This window comes from Erythranthe guttata, chromosome 11 (genome assembly GCF_056151865.1).
Source record: "Erythranthe guttata isolate IM_541 chromosome 11, IM_541, whole genome shotgun sequence".
In the NCBI taxonomy this organism is placed as follows: Eukaryota; Viridiplantae; Streptophyta; class Magnoliopsida; order Lamiales; family Phrymaceae; genus Erythranthe; species Erythranthe guttata.
Window position 1 is genome coordinate 8,002,639 of NC_142543.1, and position 14,877 is coordinate 8,017,515.

A 14,877-nucleotide genomic window follows, 5' to 3' on the forward strand; every position below is an offset into this window, starting at 1 on the left:
AATGAGTGAATAAACTTAGAAATAAAATTTTCTCCACTCTTCTTGTAATTTTCGGCCATGTGGAGACACACATGGATTTTATTTTCCATGTGTACAATTCTTTAATGTAGAAAGACTCATTAATTGGGATAATTGAAGGCTTAAGTGGCTTGTACCTTCTTCATTGAGAATGGTACTTCACTTTACCTTTTAATTCAAGACCCACTTTCTCTCTCTCTTTCCACCTAAGCATTTGAAACCCATTCTCTTTCTTCTTCCTCTCTCCCTAAATTCGGCCATCACCACCATCCCCTCACCAAGACTCCATTTTTACTCAAGCTCAAGCCATAGAACCACCTCCAATCCAACCCACCTAAAGAGGAAATTCCAAGAACACCCCCAAATGCTTGCAAAGCTCTATAAATAGAACCCAACACCCAAATGAATTTTCATCTTCTCCACCATATCTTAAAGCTCTTAAGAAAACATCATTCTCTCTCTTCTTCTCCTCCATTTCGAAATTATTAGTGTAGGAAGCTCAAAATCTCTCCTCATTTCCAAAAAGAAGTCTCTTCAACTAGAAGTGTAAGAAAGCTTTCATTTTTCTTCTTCCCTTTCAATTTCGAAAATTCCCTAATGTTTTCTTCTAATTTCTTTATAATTTCTTCAAGGTTCTTATAGTGGGTTATTCAATCCACCAACTCCTTCATATTTTCTAAGAAGATTAAGGTGAGAATTTCATATTCTTGCTACAAGTGATTCTTCACCAATATTATTTCTTCTTTCACCTTCTTCGTTCTTAATGGCCTAAAATTTGGGAAGTTGTATTACTTTGCTTGTTTATTGTTAGATGATCCATGCATGTAATGATCTAAGCTTTAATTGAAATAATCTTGAAGAACTAAGAATAATATGATAATTTAATTTTTATTTATGTATATGTAAATATATATATATACTAGACCTGCGTGATCTTAAGGAAACTTCGATCCATGGTTTTCGTAAACCTGCGTGGTCGAAGAAAGTACTTGATCCATGGTTTATTTATAATCTAAATGTGCTATATATAAGTATATGTTTCTATGTGTATATATATATATCGACCTACGTGGTTGTAAGTGTACTCCCTCCGGGTCGAGGAAGCTTACGATCCATGGTTTATGATCTATGAGTAATAAGATAATATACGAAGATAAAAATCGAGAACAAGATTAATAAAAATGGAATTTTGTGTAATTGAATTGTTGATGGTTCGAATATTTTGGAAAGAAAATGGAGTAAATGGAATTTTGGTGCTACTTGAAAGAAAACTTCAAGGCTCTTGAGAAAGAGGGCTTGAACTTTAATTAATAAAACTCGGAGATAGTAATTATAAATAACCGAATGCTTTGAGTTGTTTTGCTATATGTGATCTATGCTCTTTGTTTGAATTTTTATGTGTCTTACTTGCTTTAGTGATTTTGTGACTAAACTATGTGCCTTTTGTGAAATATGTGAAAATATGTGTGCTTATGTGAAAGCTAACTTTGAATATGTGAAATGAAGAGTATATACTAACTTCACTTGCACGTTTTTAAAGTTGGAAAATCTTGTAAAACATAGATCGAATAAGCACGGGGTATGAGGGACCGGTACCCCAAAAATGAAATGAAGAGTGTGTGTTTTGATTCCACTTATGAAACGGGTTCCAAATAAATGAAGGCTTATTGTCTATGGTTTTACTTGATTTTTCAAAGGATATCCGAACGAAAAATGTTTTCTCACACACCTAATCAAATTGCTTGAAATGAATGAAAGTATGTGCTAACCTCACTTGCACGTTTTTAAAATTGGAAAGTCTTGTAAAACATAGATCGAATAAGCACGGGGTATGAGGGACCGGTACCCCAAAAATGAGATGAAGAGTGTGTGGTTTGATTCCACTTATGAAACGGGTTCCAAATAAATGAAGGCTTATTGTCTATGGTTTTACTTGATTTTTCCAAAGGATTTCCGACTAAAGAAAATGATTTTCTCACACATTGTATAAGCACATGAATGAATGTATGTGTAAAAGAATGACTCCCTTGTAAGGGATCTCCTCTTATTCCTTATGAAATGATGAAATGAAGGTCTAAGAGGTAAATCGAAAAGTTCTAAGAGGTAAATCGAAAAGGGTCTAAGAGATAAACCGAGAAGGTAAAGGTAAATCGGTAAATTTTCTTAAAGAAATGATGATTGAGGTATATGTATACTTGTATATGTATGTAGATGTATGATTATATGATTCCTTGTCTAAGTGTATTTGATATTCTATGGAATTCTCATTGAGTCTCAAAGACTCATATAGGTGTTGAATTGCTTGTAGGATTACCCGATTTCGAGCCCGAGGATCGTGGTTGAAGTTGAGTTCGTGGATCGGGAGAAGAGTTCATATGGAGGCATGGTGGATTTTGGGTGCTCTTAATATACTAATGTGGTTTTATTTGTACACTTTGCTTTTAAAGACATTCGACACCGTTTTAGGTGTTTATTATCGTTCCCTTCCGCCTATTGGAGGAACTTACTATTGATGCATAATGTGTAATGTGACATATGATTAAGATTACCTATTTTGATATATGTTATGATGATTCCTCAAAAACTTATGTAACTTTAGGGCAAGTTTTCCTAAAAACCTTATAAAATGCCCATCGGCTAGTTATGTGTTGTGTTCTGCCTAGTAGTTTAATAATTCGTGTTAATTATATCTTGTATACATTATTGCATGAAATTTTACAGCATCATAGGTCTATTTGTTAGGTTCACGTTGATAGGTCGTTTGCATCATTTGGATAAGCCATGAATTAATTACGAATTGTTTACCAACTCTTCTCTGAAACAGAGTCATTGTAGTATTTACAACAAAATACGAAGTTTTTCTCACTCAAAAAGATTTATTCCACTTGGTATAAACTTCTAACTTACCAATGTACTTTAGTATATAATTTTATGATTTTTGAGACAGTAGGGAATTTATAAAGATTTTTCAAAGATCACTCCCCTGCTTTAGATTTTCAAACTGTATAGTTGTACCATTTTAATTATTCCTTTCAAATGGCTCAAGTTATTTCAAAACTGTTTTTCCTAGGTTATCTAGGTCCTTATTAGAGCATGTGGTAAAACTTTCAAGTGTTTTGCATGAGCGGTTAGAGAGTTATTAATTTGTTTAATTGATAGATCAAAACTGTCTAATATTTTCTCACTTTGCTAAAATGGAACTTAATCTCTAGTCATGCATGCATAGTTTGTGAAATTGATTAAGTGAATGTTGTTTGGTAATATGTGGACACTCTTACTCTGATTCTAAAAGAAAAAAAAAATTGTCGAAATTTTCTATTCCCGATTTATATATTTCAAAGTCTTCCGCTATCATATTCTAAAATACTAATTAAGTATAACTAGAAAATGGGTGTCACACATACGTGGTATCAGAGCAACGATCCCCGGAAAATCTCCATATGAACTTAAAGATCTCCGAAATCCTCGAATGACGACATCAACTAAGAACTCGGGCAGGTATGTGTTTATATGTGCACATTTCTTAACTAATGAGAAGTGTTTATTTGTTTAAAGTGCTAAAATGTCGGGAGCACAAACTCGAGCTCAAAACGCCGCTAACGGTCCGAACGATCAATCTCGCACCATACAAGACCTCACCGCCCTCGTCCGAGAACAAAATGAACAAATTCAACGCCTTGTTAACCTCCAAAACCAGAACCCTCCACCTCCACCAACTCAAAATACCACACCCCAAGCCATTTACGAAAGGTTTCTACGAATGCACCCCGCCGAATTCCATGGAGGCCCCGATCCAACCATAGGTGAAGAATGGATCACATCCCTCGAAGTCATTTTCGACTACATGGAAATGTCCGACCAAGATCGAATCCATTGTTCTCTTTTCCTACTGAAGAACGAAGCCCGTCATTGGTGGGAAGGTACCAAAGAAGGAATCGACCTAACGAACACTACTTGGAGCGCTTTCAAAATCTTATTCTTCGAAAAGTACTTTTCCAAAAACCTCCGAGCTCAGAAGCTAAAAGAATTTCTTGAGCTAAAGCAAGGCAACATGTCCGTACCCGAGTACGTAAGGCGATTCGAACAAGGATGTCTCTACGCCCCATTCATATCCCGAGACGCTGACGAAAAGGCCAACCATTTCCTTAGAGGCCTCAATCCGGTGATTCAACGAGATGTCCGCATGTCTTCCGTAACGACTTTTCGGAAAATAGTCGACAAAGCACTCGAAGCAGACCAAGCCGAGCAAGAGATTCGTCAATCTCGATCCGTTCCACCCGCCACTACTCACAAATGGAAGAGGCCCCACCCCGGACCTAGCCAAAACAAGGGAAAATGTCCAATGATTCAAAAGCATGCTACGCCACCAGCCCGACCGATTTGCCCAAAATGTCGGAAACCTCACTTTGGACACTGCGTTCAAGGCACCAACAATTGTTATCGCTGTGGAAAACCAGGGCACTTGATAAGGGATTGCCCACAACCCCCACCGCAAAATCGAGCTCCCGGTCGAGTGTTCGCAATGACCAAAGATGAAGCCGAAGCCGACCCTTCGAGATAGCAGGTACAATTTACGTTTGTAACAATCTCGTTTATGCTCTAGTTGATTCCGGATCGACTCACTCATTCGTCTCGAGTACCCTCGCCGCCAAATTCCCAATAACCCCTACCACATCTAGTGAATTATTCACAATTCGCTTACCGTCTGGCAATGATTTAGAATCCGACCTCTTTTTCAAAGATTGCCCAATCCAAATCCAAAAGAAGCCACTCGATTCCGACCTCATAATTCTCCCTATAGACCATTTCGAAGTAATTCTCGGAATGGATTGGTTGTCCAAATTTAAAGCCCAAATTAATTGTGCGACCAAAACCGTCTATCTTTCTTTACCCCACGGACAAACAGTGGAATTCCAAGGGTCCTACTCACCTTCACTCCAAATCCTCTCCGCCGTCAAAACACTTAAGCTCGCCCGAAAGGGGCATTGTTGTCTTTTGGTCGACATAGTCGAAATCTCCGACGAAAATAAACCCGAGCCATCCCAAGTACCAACCGTTTGTGATTTTCCCGATGTCTTTCCCGAAGATCTCCCCGGTCTTCCACCCGATCGTGAAATTGAATTTGAGATCAACATAATTCCCGGTGCAACTCCTATTTCCAAAGCACCCTACCGCATGGCCCCGTTAGAACTTAAAGAACTCAAAGACCAAATTCAAGAGCTTATCGATAAGAAGTTTGTTCGCCCTAGCTTCTCTCCTTGGGGCGCTCCCGTCCTCTTCGTCAAAAAGAAAGACGGAACCCTCCGCCTATGTATCGACTACCGAGAGCTTAACAAAGTCACGATAAAAAATAAATATCCCCTACCGAGAATCGACGACCTTTTCGACCAACTCCAAGGCTCCACGGTGAACTCAAAGATCGATCTCCGTTCCGGATATCACCAATTGAAAATCAAGAAGGAAGATATCCCAAAATCCGCTTTCCGAACTCGTTACGGCCATTACAAGTTTGTAGTAATGCCATTCGGTCTAACCAACGCCCCGGCCGCTTTCATGGATCTAATGAACCGAATCTTCCACAAGTACCTCGACCAATTTGTAATCGTCTTCATCGACGACATCTTAATCTACTCTCGAAACGATGAAGAACACGAAGAACATTTGAGGATCGTGCTCCAAACCCTCCGAGAAAACCAACTTTACGCAAAATTCTCCAAATGTGAATTTTGGTTACGCCAAGTCCACTTCCTTGGGCACGTGATCTCGAAAGAAGGAATATCGGTAGATCCAAGCAAGATCGAAGCCGTTTGCAATTGGCCGACTCCCCGAAATGTTGGAGAAATCCGAAGCTTCCTCGGTCTCGCGGGTTACTATCGACGATTCGTTCTGAACTTCTCCAAAATCGCTTCTCCACTCACTCGATTGACCCGAAAGGAGACCAAGTACCAATGGACCGCCGAATGTGAGTCTAGCTTCCAAGAGCTCATGAATCGATTAACTTCCGCCCCAATTCTCGCCTTACCCGACAAAACCGGAAACTACGTAGTCTATAGCGATGCTTCCAAGCATGGACTTGGAGCCGTCTTGATGCAAAATGGGAACGTAATTGCCTATGCCTCTCGTCAATTAAAAGATTACGAGAAGAATTACCCGACGCACGACTTGGAACTTGCCGACGTTGTTTTCGCCCTCAAAATTTGGAGGCACTATCTCTACGGAGAGAAATGTTCGATCTTCACCGACCACAAAAGCCTAAAGTACTTCTTCACCCAAAAAGAAATTAACATGAGACAAAGACGATGGCTCGAATTGGTCAAAGATTACGATTGCAAAATACTTTACCACCCCGGTAAAGCTAATGTCGTGGCCGATGCTCTTAGCCGGAAGTCCATGTGCGCTTTGATCATTGAACCGCCGCTCAAGTCGACTATCAAATCCGCCCAACTCCTTGATGATCAACTTCTAAAAATCCGAGAAAGCTTATCAACCGGTCAAAATCCCAATTTCTCGATCTCCGACGGCGAAGTCTTAAAATTCCAAGGAAGAATTTGCGTTCCGGCAAACAAAGAGATAAAAGAATTAATTCTCGGCGAAGCTCACAAAACCCCCTACTCTTGCCACCCGGGCGAAACAAAAATGTACCAAGACGTGAAGAAATTATATTGGTGGCCCGGAATGAAGAAAGACATAGCCAAGTTCGTGTCCGAATGCCTAGTTTGTCAACAAGTTAAGACGGAACACCAACGGCCCGGCGGACTTCTTCAACCCAACCTCATACCCGAATGGAAGTGGGAAAGGGTAAACACGGATTTCGTTCAAGGATTTCCAAAAACTCAAAAAGGTTCCGACTCAATATGGGTGATAGTTGATCGCCTAACCAAATCCGCTCACTTTCTACCGGTCAAGACTACCTTTAGTCTCGAAAAGCTAGCCGAACTTTACATCCGAGAAATTGTCCGGCTCCATGGGATTCCTATATCAATTATTTCTGATCGAGACCCCCGATTCACTTCAAAATTTTGGAAGAGCTTACACGAAGCAATGGGGACCCGTCTAGCCTTTAGTACGGCATACCATCCCCAAACCGACGGTTAATCCGAGAGAACGATTAAAACTCTCGAAGATATGCTCCGAGCATGCATAATGGATTTTGGTGGCAATTGGGAAAGCCGGCTACCGCTCATCGAATTCTCGTACAATAATAGTTACCAATCGTCGATCGAAATGGCGCCATACGAAGCATTGTACGGAAGAAAGTGCCGATCTCCAATCCATTGGGACGAAGTCGGCGAGCGAAAATTATTGGGCCCCGAACTAGTCCAACACACCGTCGACATAATCAAACACATCCGGGAGAAAATGAAGTCGGCCCAAGATCGCCAACAAAAATACGCAAATAAAAGGAGACGAGACTTGGAATTCAATGTTGGCGACCACGTATTTCTAAAAGTCGCTCCACTCAAAGGAATTATGCGATTCGGAAAACGAGGGAAACTAAGCCCTCGATATATTGAACCTTTCGAAATTCTCAATCGAATTGGCACTCAAGCCTATCGCCTTGCCCTACCACCACATCTATCTCGAATACACAATGTCTTTCACGTATCCATGCTCCGAAAATACCTTCCTAACCCCGACCACGTCCTTGAATTCGAACCTATAGACTTATCCCCAAACCTATCTTTTATCGAAGAACCCGTCCAAATTCTAGACCGAAAAGCTAGGAAACTCCGAAATAAAGAAATTCGCCTTATCAAAGTTCTTTGGAAAAACCACTCCCCGGACGAGGCGACGTGGGAACTCGAGGATGAGATTGAGAGTCGGTACCCGGAATTAATCAAGAAAGGTACAAATTTCGGGGACGAAATTTCTTTAAGGGAGGGAGATTGTAACACCCCGCCCTTTCGGATAACTCGTTTTATATTTTTATTATTTTTCATAAGTAGATTTTACGTTTAGAAATTTTATGTGTGCTAATAGGATAATTTCTTTATGAGCTAGCCTAGTTATACATGCATTCTTGATGAACTTTATGTGTGAGTTAAATTATGTGATTAGTTGATTTATGAGAATCGAATATTTGAAAATTTCACACGAAAAATAACTAATTGAAAAATTTCATATTTTAATTAGATTATTGCATTCTAGAATTTAATTTGGATAGTTGGAATATATTTATGCATACACTAAATTTTTAGAAAAAGAATAAATTCATGCATATTAGATAATTAAATGAGTGAATAAACTTAGAAATAAAATTTTCTCCACTCTTCTTGTAATTTTCGGCCATGTGGAGACACACATGGATTTTATTTTCCATGTGTACAATTCTTTAATGTAGAAAGACTCATTAATTGGGATAATTGAAGGCTTAAGTGGCTTGTACCTTCTTCATTGAGAATGGTACTTCACTTTACCTTTTAATTCAAGACCCACTTTCTCTCTCTCTTTCCACCTAAGCATTTGAAACCCATTCTCTTTCTTCTTCCTCTCTCCCTAAATTCGGCCATCACCACCATCCCCTCACCAAGACTCCATTTTTACTCAAGCTCAAGCCATAGAACCACCTCCAATCCAACCCACCTAAAGAGGAAATTCCAAGAACACCCCCAAATGCTTGCAAAGCTCTATAAATAGAACCCAACACCCAAATGAATTTTCATCTTCTCCACCATATCTTAAAGCTCTTAAGAAAACATCATTCTCTCTCTTCTTCTCCTCCATTTCGAAATTATTAGTGTAGGAAGCTCAAAATCTCTCCTCATTTCCAAAAAGAAGTCTCTTCAACTAGAAGTGTAAGAAAGCTTTCATTTTTCTTCTTCCCTTTCAATTTCGAAAATTCCCTAATGTTTTCTTCTAATTTCTTTATAATTTCTTCAAGGTTCTTATAGTGGGTTATTCAATCCACCAACTCCTTCATATTTTCTAAGAAGATTAAGGTGAGAATTTCATATTCTTGCTACAAGTGATTCTTCACCAATATTATTTCTTCTTTCACCTTCTTCGTTCTTAATGGCCTAAAATTTGGGAAGTTGTATTACTTTGCTTGTTTATTGTTAGATGATCCATGCATGTAATGATCTAAGCTTTAATTGAAATAATCTTGAAGAACTAAGAATAATATGATAATTTAATTTTTATTTATGTATATGTAAATATATATATATACTAGACCTGCGTGATCTTAAGGAAACTTCGATCCATGGTTTTCGTAAACCTGCGTGGTCGAAGAAAGTACTTGATCCATGGTTTATTTATAATCTTAATGTGCTATATATAAGTATATGTTTCTATGTGTATATATATATATCGACCTACGTGGTTGTAAGTGTACTCCCTCCGGGTCGAGGAAGCTTACGATCCATGGTTTATGATCTATGAGTAATAAGATAATATACGAAGATAAAAATCGAGAACAAGATTAATAAAAATGGAATTTTGTGTAATTGAATTGTTGATGGTTCGAATATTTTGGAAAGAAAATGGAGTAAATGGAATTTTGGTGCTACTTGAAAGAAAACTTCAAGGCTCTTGAGAAAGAGGGCTTGAACTTTAATTAATAAAACTCGGAGATAGTAATTATAAATAACCGAATGCTTTGAGTTGTTTTGCTATATGTGATCTATGCTCTTTGTTTGAATTTTTATGTGTCTTACTTGCTTTAGTGATTTTGTGACTAAACTATGTGCCTTTTGTGAAATATGTGAAAATATGTGTGCTTATGTGAAAGCTAACTTTGAATATGTGAAATGAAGAGTATATACTAACTTCACTTGCACGTTTTTAAAGTTGGAAAATCTTGTAAAACATAGATCGAATAAGCACGGGGTATGAGGGACCGGTACCCCAAAAATGAAATGAAGAGTGTGTGGTTTGATTCCACTTATGAAACGGGTTCCAAATAAATGAAGGCTTATTGTCTATGGTTTTACTTGATTTTTCAAAGGATATCCGAACGAAAAATGTTTTCTCACACACCTAATCAAATTGCTTGAAATGAATGAAAGTATGTGCTAACCTCACTTGCAGGTTTTTAAAATTGGAAAGTCTTGTAAAACATAGATCGAATAAGCACGGGGTATGAGGGACCGGTACCCCAAAAATGAGATGAAGAGTGTGTGGTTTGACTCCACTTATGAAACGGGTTCCAAATAAATGAAGGCTTATTGTCTATGGATTTACTTGATTTTTCCAAAGGATATCCGACTAAAGAAAATGATTTTCTCACACATTGTATAAGCACATGAATGAATGTATGTGTAAAAGAATGACTCCCTTGTAAGGGATCTCCTCTTATTCCTTATGAAATGATGAAATGAAGGTCTAAGAGGTAAATCGAAAAGTTCTAAGAGGTAAATCGAAAAGGGTCTAAGAGGTAAACCGAGAAGGTAAAGGTAAATCGGTAAATTTTCTTAAAGAAATGATGATTGAGGTATATGTATACTTGTATATGTATGTAGATGTATGATTATATGATTCCTTGTCTAAGTGTATTTGATATTCTATGGAATTCTCATTGAGTCTCAAAGACTCATATAGGTGTTGAATTGCTTGTAGGATTACCCGATTTCGAGCCCGAGGATCGTGGTTGAAGTTGAGTTCGTGGATCGGGAGAAGAGTTCATATGGAGGCATGGTGGATTTTGGGTGCTCTTAATATACTAATGTGGTTTTATTTGTACACTTTGCTTTTAAAGACATTCGACACCGTTTTAGGTGTTTATTATCGTTCCCTTCCGCCTATTGGAGGAACTTACTATTGATGCATAATGTGTAATGTGACATATGATTAAGATTATCTATTTTGATATATGTTATGATGATTCCTCAAAAACTTATGTAACTTTAGGGCAAGTTTTCCTAAAAACCTTATAAAATGCCCATCGGCTAGTTATGTGTTGTGTTCTGCCTAGTAGTTTAATAATTCGTGTTAATTATATCTTGTATACATTATTGCATGAAATTTTACAGCATCATAGGTCTATTTGTTAGGTTCACGTTGATAGGTCGTTTGCATCATTTGGATAAGCCATGAATTAATTACGAATTGTTTACCAGCTCTTCTCTGAAACAGAGTCATTGTAGTATTTACAACAAAATACGAAGTTTTTCTCACTCAAAAAGATTTATTCCACTTGGTATAAACTCCTAACTTACCAATGTACTTTAGTATAGAATTTTATGATTTTTGAGACAGTAGGGAATTTATAAAGATTTTTCAAAGATCACTCCCCTGCTTTAGATTTTCAAACTGTATAGTTGTACCATTTTAATTATTCCTTTCAAATGGCTCAAGTTATTTCAAAACTGTTTTTTCTAGGTTATCTAGGTCCTTATTAGAGCATGTGGTAAAACTTTCAAGTGTTTTGCATGAGCGGTTAGAGAGTTATTAATTTGTTTAATTGATAGATCAAAACTGTCTAATATTTTCTCACTTTGCTAAAATGGAACTTAATCTCTAGTCATGATGCATAGTTTGTGAAATTGATTAAGTGAATGTTGTTTGGTAATATGTGGACACTCTTACTCTGATTCTAAAAGAAAAAAAAAATTTGTCGAAATTTTCTATTCCCGATTTATATATTTCAAAGTCTTCCGCTATCATATTCTAAAATACTAATTAAGTATAACTAGAAAATGGGTGTCACAATTGTATTAAATATTTTTTGTTAATTTGTTTTTGTTATGGAATTAGCTTGTGCTACGCATTCTTATATTTCGTTTTGTCATTAGCGTTAGCTAAGTATTATTCCTCTCCTTATGGAATTAGCTTGTGTTTAGCATTCATAGTTTCGTTTTCGCATTAGCTTCGAGCTAAGCATTATTCCACTCCTTATGGAATAAACTTGTGCTAGGAATTCTTACTTTCTTTTTGGCATTAGCTTCTAGCTAAGCTTTATTCCTCTTCTTAGGGGTTTAGCTTGTGCTAAGCATTGTTACTTTCCATTTGACATTAGCATCGAGCTAAACATTATTCTTCTTCTTATGGAATTAGCTTGTGCTACGCGATCGTACTTTCCTTTTGGCATTAACTTCGAGCTAAGCATTATTCCTCTTCTTATGGAAATAGCTTGTGCTAAGCTTCTTACTTTTCCAGTGACATTAGCTGCGAGCTAAGCATTTTTCCTCTTCTTATGGAATTAGGTTATGCCAAACATTCTTACTTTCGTTTTTGCATTAGCTTCGAGCTAACCATCCTTCCTTTTGGCTTTAGTTTCGAGCTAAGCGTTATTAATTTCCTTTTGGCTTTGGCTTTCAGCTAAGCATTGTTTCTCTCGTCATGGAATTAGCTTGTGCTAAGAAAATTCTTACTTTTGTTTTTGCATTAGCTTCGAGCTAACCATCCTTCCTCTCCTTATGAAATGAGCTTGTGCTAGGCATCCTTATTTCCTTTTGGCATTAGCTTTGAGCTCAGGATTCTTATATTCCTTTTGGCATTAGCTTTTAGCTAAGCATTATTCTTCTCCTTATGGAATTTGCTTGGGCTAAGCATTCTTACTTCCCTTTTGGCATTAGATTTGAGCTAAGCATTATTCCTCTCCTTATGGAATTAGTTTTTGTGTTAAGCATTCTTACTTTCCTTTTGGCACTAGGTGCGAGCTAAGCATTATTTCTCTTGTTATGGAATTAGCTTGTGCTAAGCATTCTTACTTTTCTTTTAGCATTAGCTTCGAGCAAAGCATTATTCCTTTTCTTATGGAATTAGATAGTGCTAAGCGCCCTTACTTTCCTTTTGACATTAGCTTTTATCTAAGTATTCCGACTTTCCATTTGGCATTAGCTTAAAGCAATGTATTATTCTGCTCCTTATGGAATTAGCTTCTGCTAAACATTCTTACTTTCCTTTTGGGCATTAGCTTCGAGCTAAGTATTATTCCTCTTCTTATAGAATTATTTATTTTATCCTTGTTTTAACATTATTTTTTTATTTTTTTTTCTTTTCTTATACAATTAGCTTGTGCTGAGCATTCTTACTTAACTTTTGGCATTAGCTCCGAGTTAGCCTTCTAATTTTCCGTTTGGAATTATCTTCGTGCTAAGCATTCTTCCTCTCGTTATGGAATTTGCTTGTGTTAAGCATTCTTATTTGTTTTTGGCTTTTGCTTAGAGCTATGCATTCTTATTTTCTTTTTGGCATTATCTTCGAGTTAAGCATTAGCTTCACGCTAAGCATTTTTCCTCTTCTTATGGAATTAGTTTTTATTTATTTATTTATTATTTTAATATTTTAATTATTTATTCTTACTTTTTTATTTTTTTTTATTTTTTTATGTTTTTTTTAATTTTTTTTTCTTATTGAATTAACTTATGCTAAGCATTCTTACTTTTCATTTGGGATTAGCTTCGAGCTATGCAATCTTACTTTCCTTTTTCGCATTTGCTTCGAGCTAAGCATTATTCTTCTTCTTATGGAATTAACTTGCGCTAAGCAGTCTTCCTTTTGCCATTAACTTCGAGTTAAGCATTATTCCACTGCTTTTGGAATAAGCTTGTACTAAGCATTCTTACTTTCCTTTTGAAATAAGATTTTTGCTAAGCATTCCCATTTTCCTTTTGGCATTAGCTTAAAGTTAAGTATTATTCCGCTCCTTATGGAATTAACTTGTGCTATGCATTTTTACTTTCCTTTTGGGCATTAGCTTCGAGCTAAGAATTTTCCTCTCCTTATGGAATTAGCATGTGTTAAGCATTCTTACTTTTGTTTTGGCATTAGCTTCGAGCTAAGCATTATTCATCTTCTTATGGAATTAGTTTATTTATTTATTTTTATTTTATTTTATTTTATTATATATATATTTTTTTCTTATGGAATTAGCTTGTGCAAAGCAGTATTACTTTCTGTTTGGCATTAGCTTCGAACTAGGCATTCTTTTTCTCCTTATGGAATTAGTTTGTGCTAAACATTATTATTTCTTTTTATGCATTAGCTTTGAGCTAAGCATTCTTACTTTCGTTTTGGTATTAGCTTCGAGCTAAGCATTATTCCTCTCCTTAGGGAATTTGTTTGTGCTAATCATTTATACTTTCCTTTCGGCATTAGCTTCGAGCTATGCATTATTCCTCTCCCTATGGAGTTAACTTTTGCTAAGAATTCTTACTTTCCTTTTGGCATTAGCTTCGAGCAAAGAATTATTCCTATTCTAATGGAATTTTCTTGATCAAAGCATTCTTACTTTCCTTTTGGCATTAGCTTTGAGCCATATATTATAACGCTCCTTATGGAATTAGCTTTATTTATGCATTCTTACTTTTCTTTTGGGTATTAGCTTCTAGCGAAGCATTATTTCTCTCCTTATGGAATTATCTTGTGCTAAGCATTCTTACTTACGTTTAGGCATTAGCTTCAAGCTAAGATTTATTCCTCTTCTTATGGATTTAGCTTTTTTTGTTTATTTATTTATTTATTTACTTGTTATTGTATACTTATTTTATTTTTACTTTTAATTTAATTATATTTTATGTTTTATTTTATATATATATATATATTTTTTCTTATGGAAATAGCTTGTGCAAAGCATTCTTACTTTCAATTTGGCATTAGCTTCGAGCTAAGCTTACTTTCTCTAGTTATGGAATTAGATTGTGCTAAGCATTCTTACTTTCTGTTTGACATTAACTTCAAGCTAAGCATTCCAACTTTCCTTTTGGTATTAGCTTAAAGCTAAGTATTATTCCGCTCCTTATGGAATTAACTTGTCCTAGGCATTCTTACTTTACTATTGGGCATTAGCTTCGAGCTAAGCATTTTCCTCTCCTTATGCACTTAGCATGTGCTAAGCATTCTTACTTTCGTTATGGCATTAGCTTCGATCTTAGTATTATTCCTCTTCTTATGGACATAGTTTTTATTTATTTAATT

At 36.5% G+C, this 14,877-nt stretch overlaps 2 long non-coding RNA genes across 2 annotated transcripts; both read left to right on the forward strand.

Annotated features, from left to right (window-relative positions):
- The first annotated feature begins 203 nt into the window (after positions 1 to 203).
- LOC148766921 (uncharacterized) lies at positions 204 to 2,667 on the forward strand. The gene is made up of 3 exons (XR_016034284.1): positions 204 to 564; positions 661 to 708; positions 2,327 to 2,667. It is a non-coding gene; the product is annotated as an uncharacterized LOC148766921 (long non-coding RNA).
- A 5,785-nt stretch (positions 2,668 to 8,452) lies between these two features.
- LOC148766922 (uncharacterized) lies at positions 8,453 to 10,800 on the forward strand. Its single transcript, XR_016034285.1, has 3 exons — positions 8,453 to 8,813; positions 8,910 to 8,957; positions 10,576 to 10,800. It is a non-coding gene; the product is annotated as an uncharacterized LOC148766922 (long non-coding RNA).
- Positions 10,801 to 14,877: the final 4,077 nt, after the last annotated feature.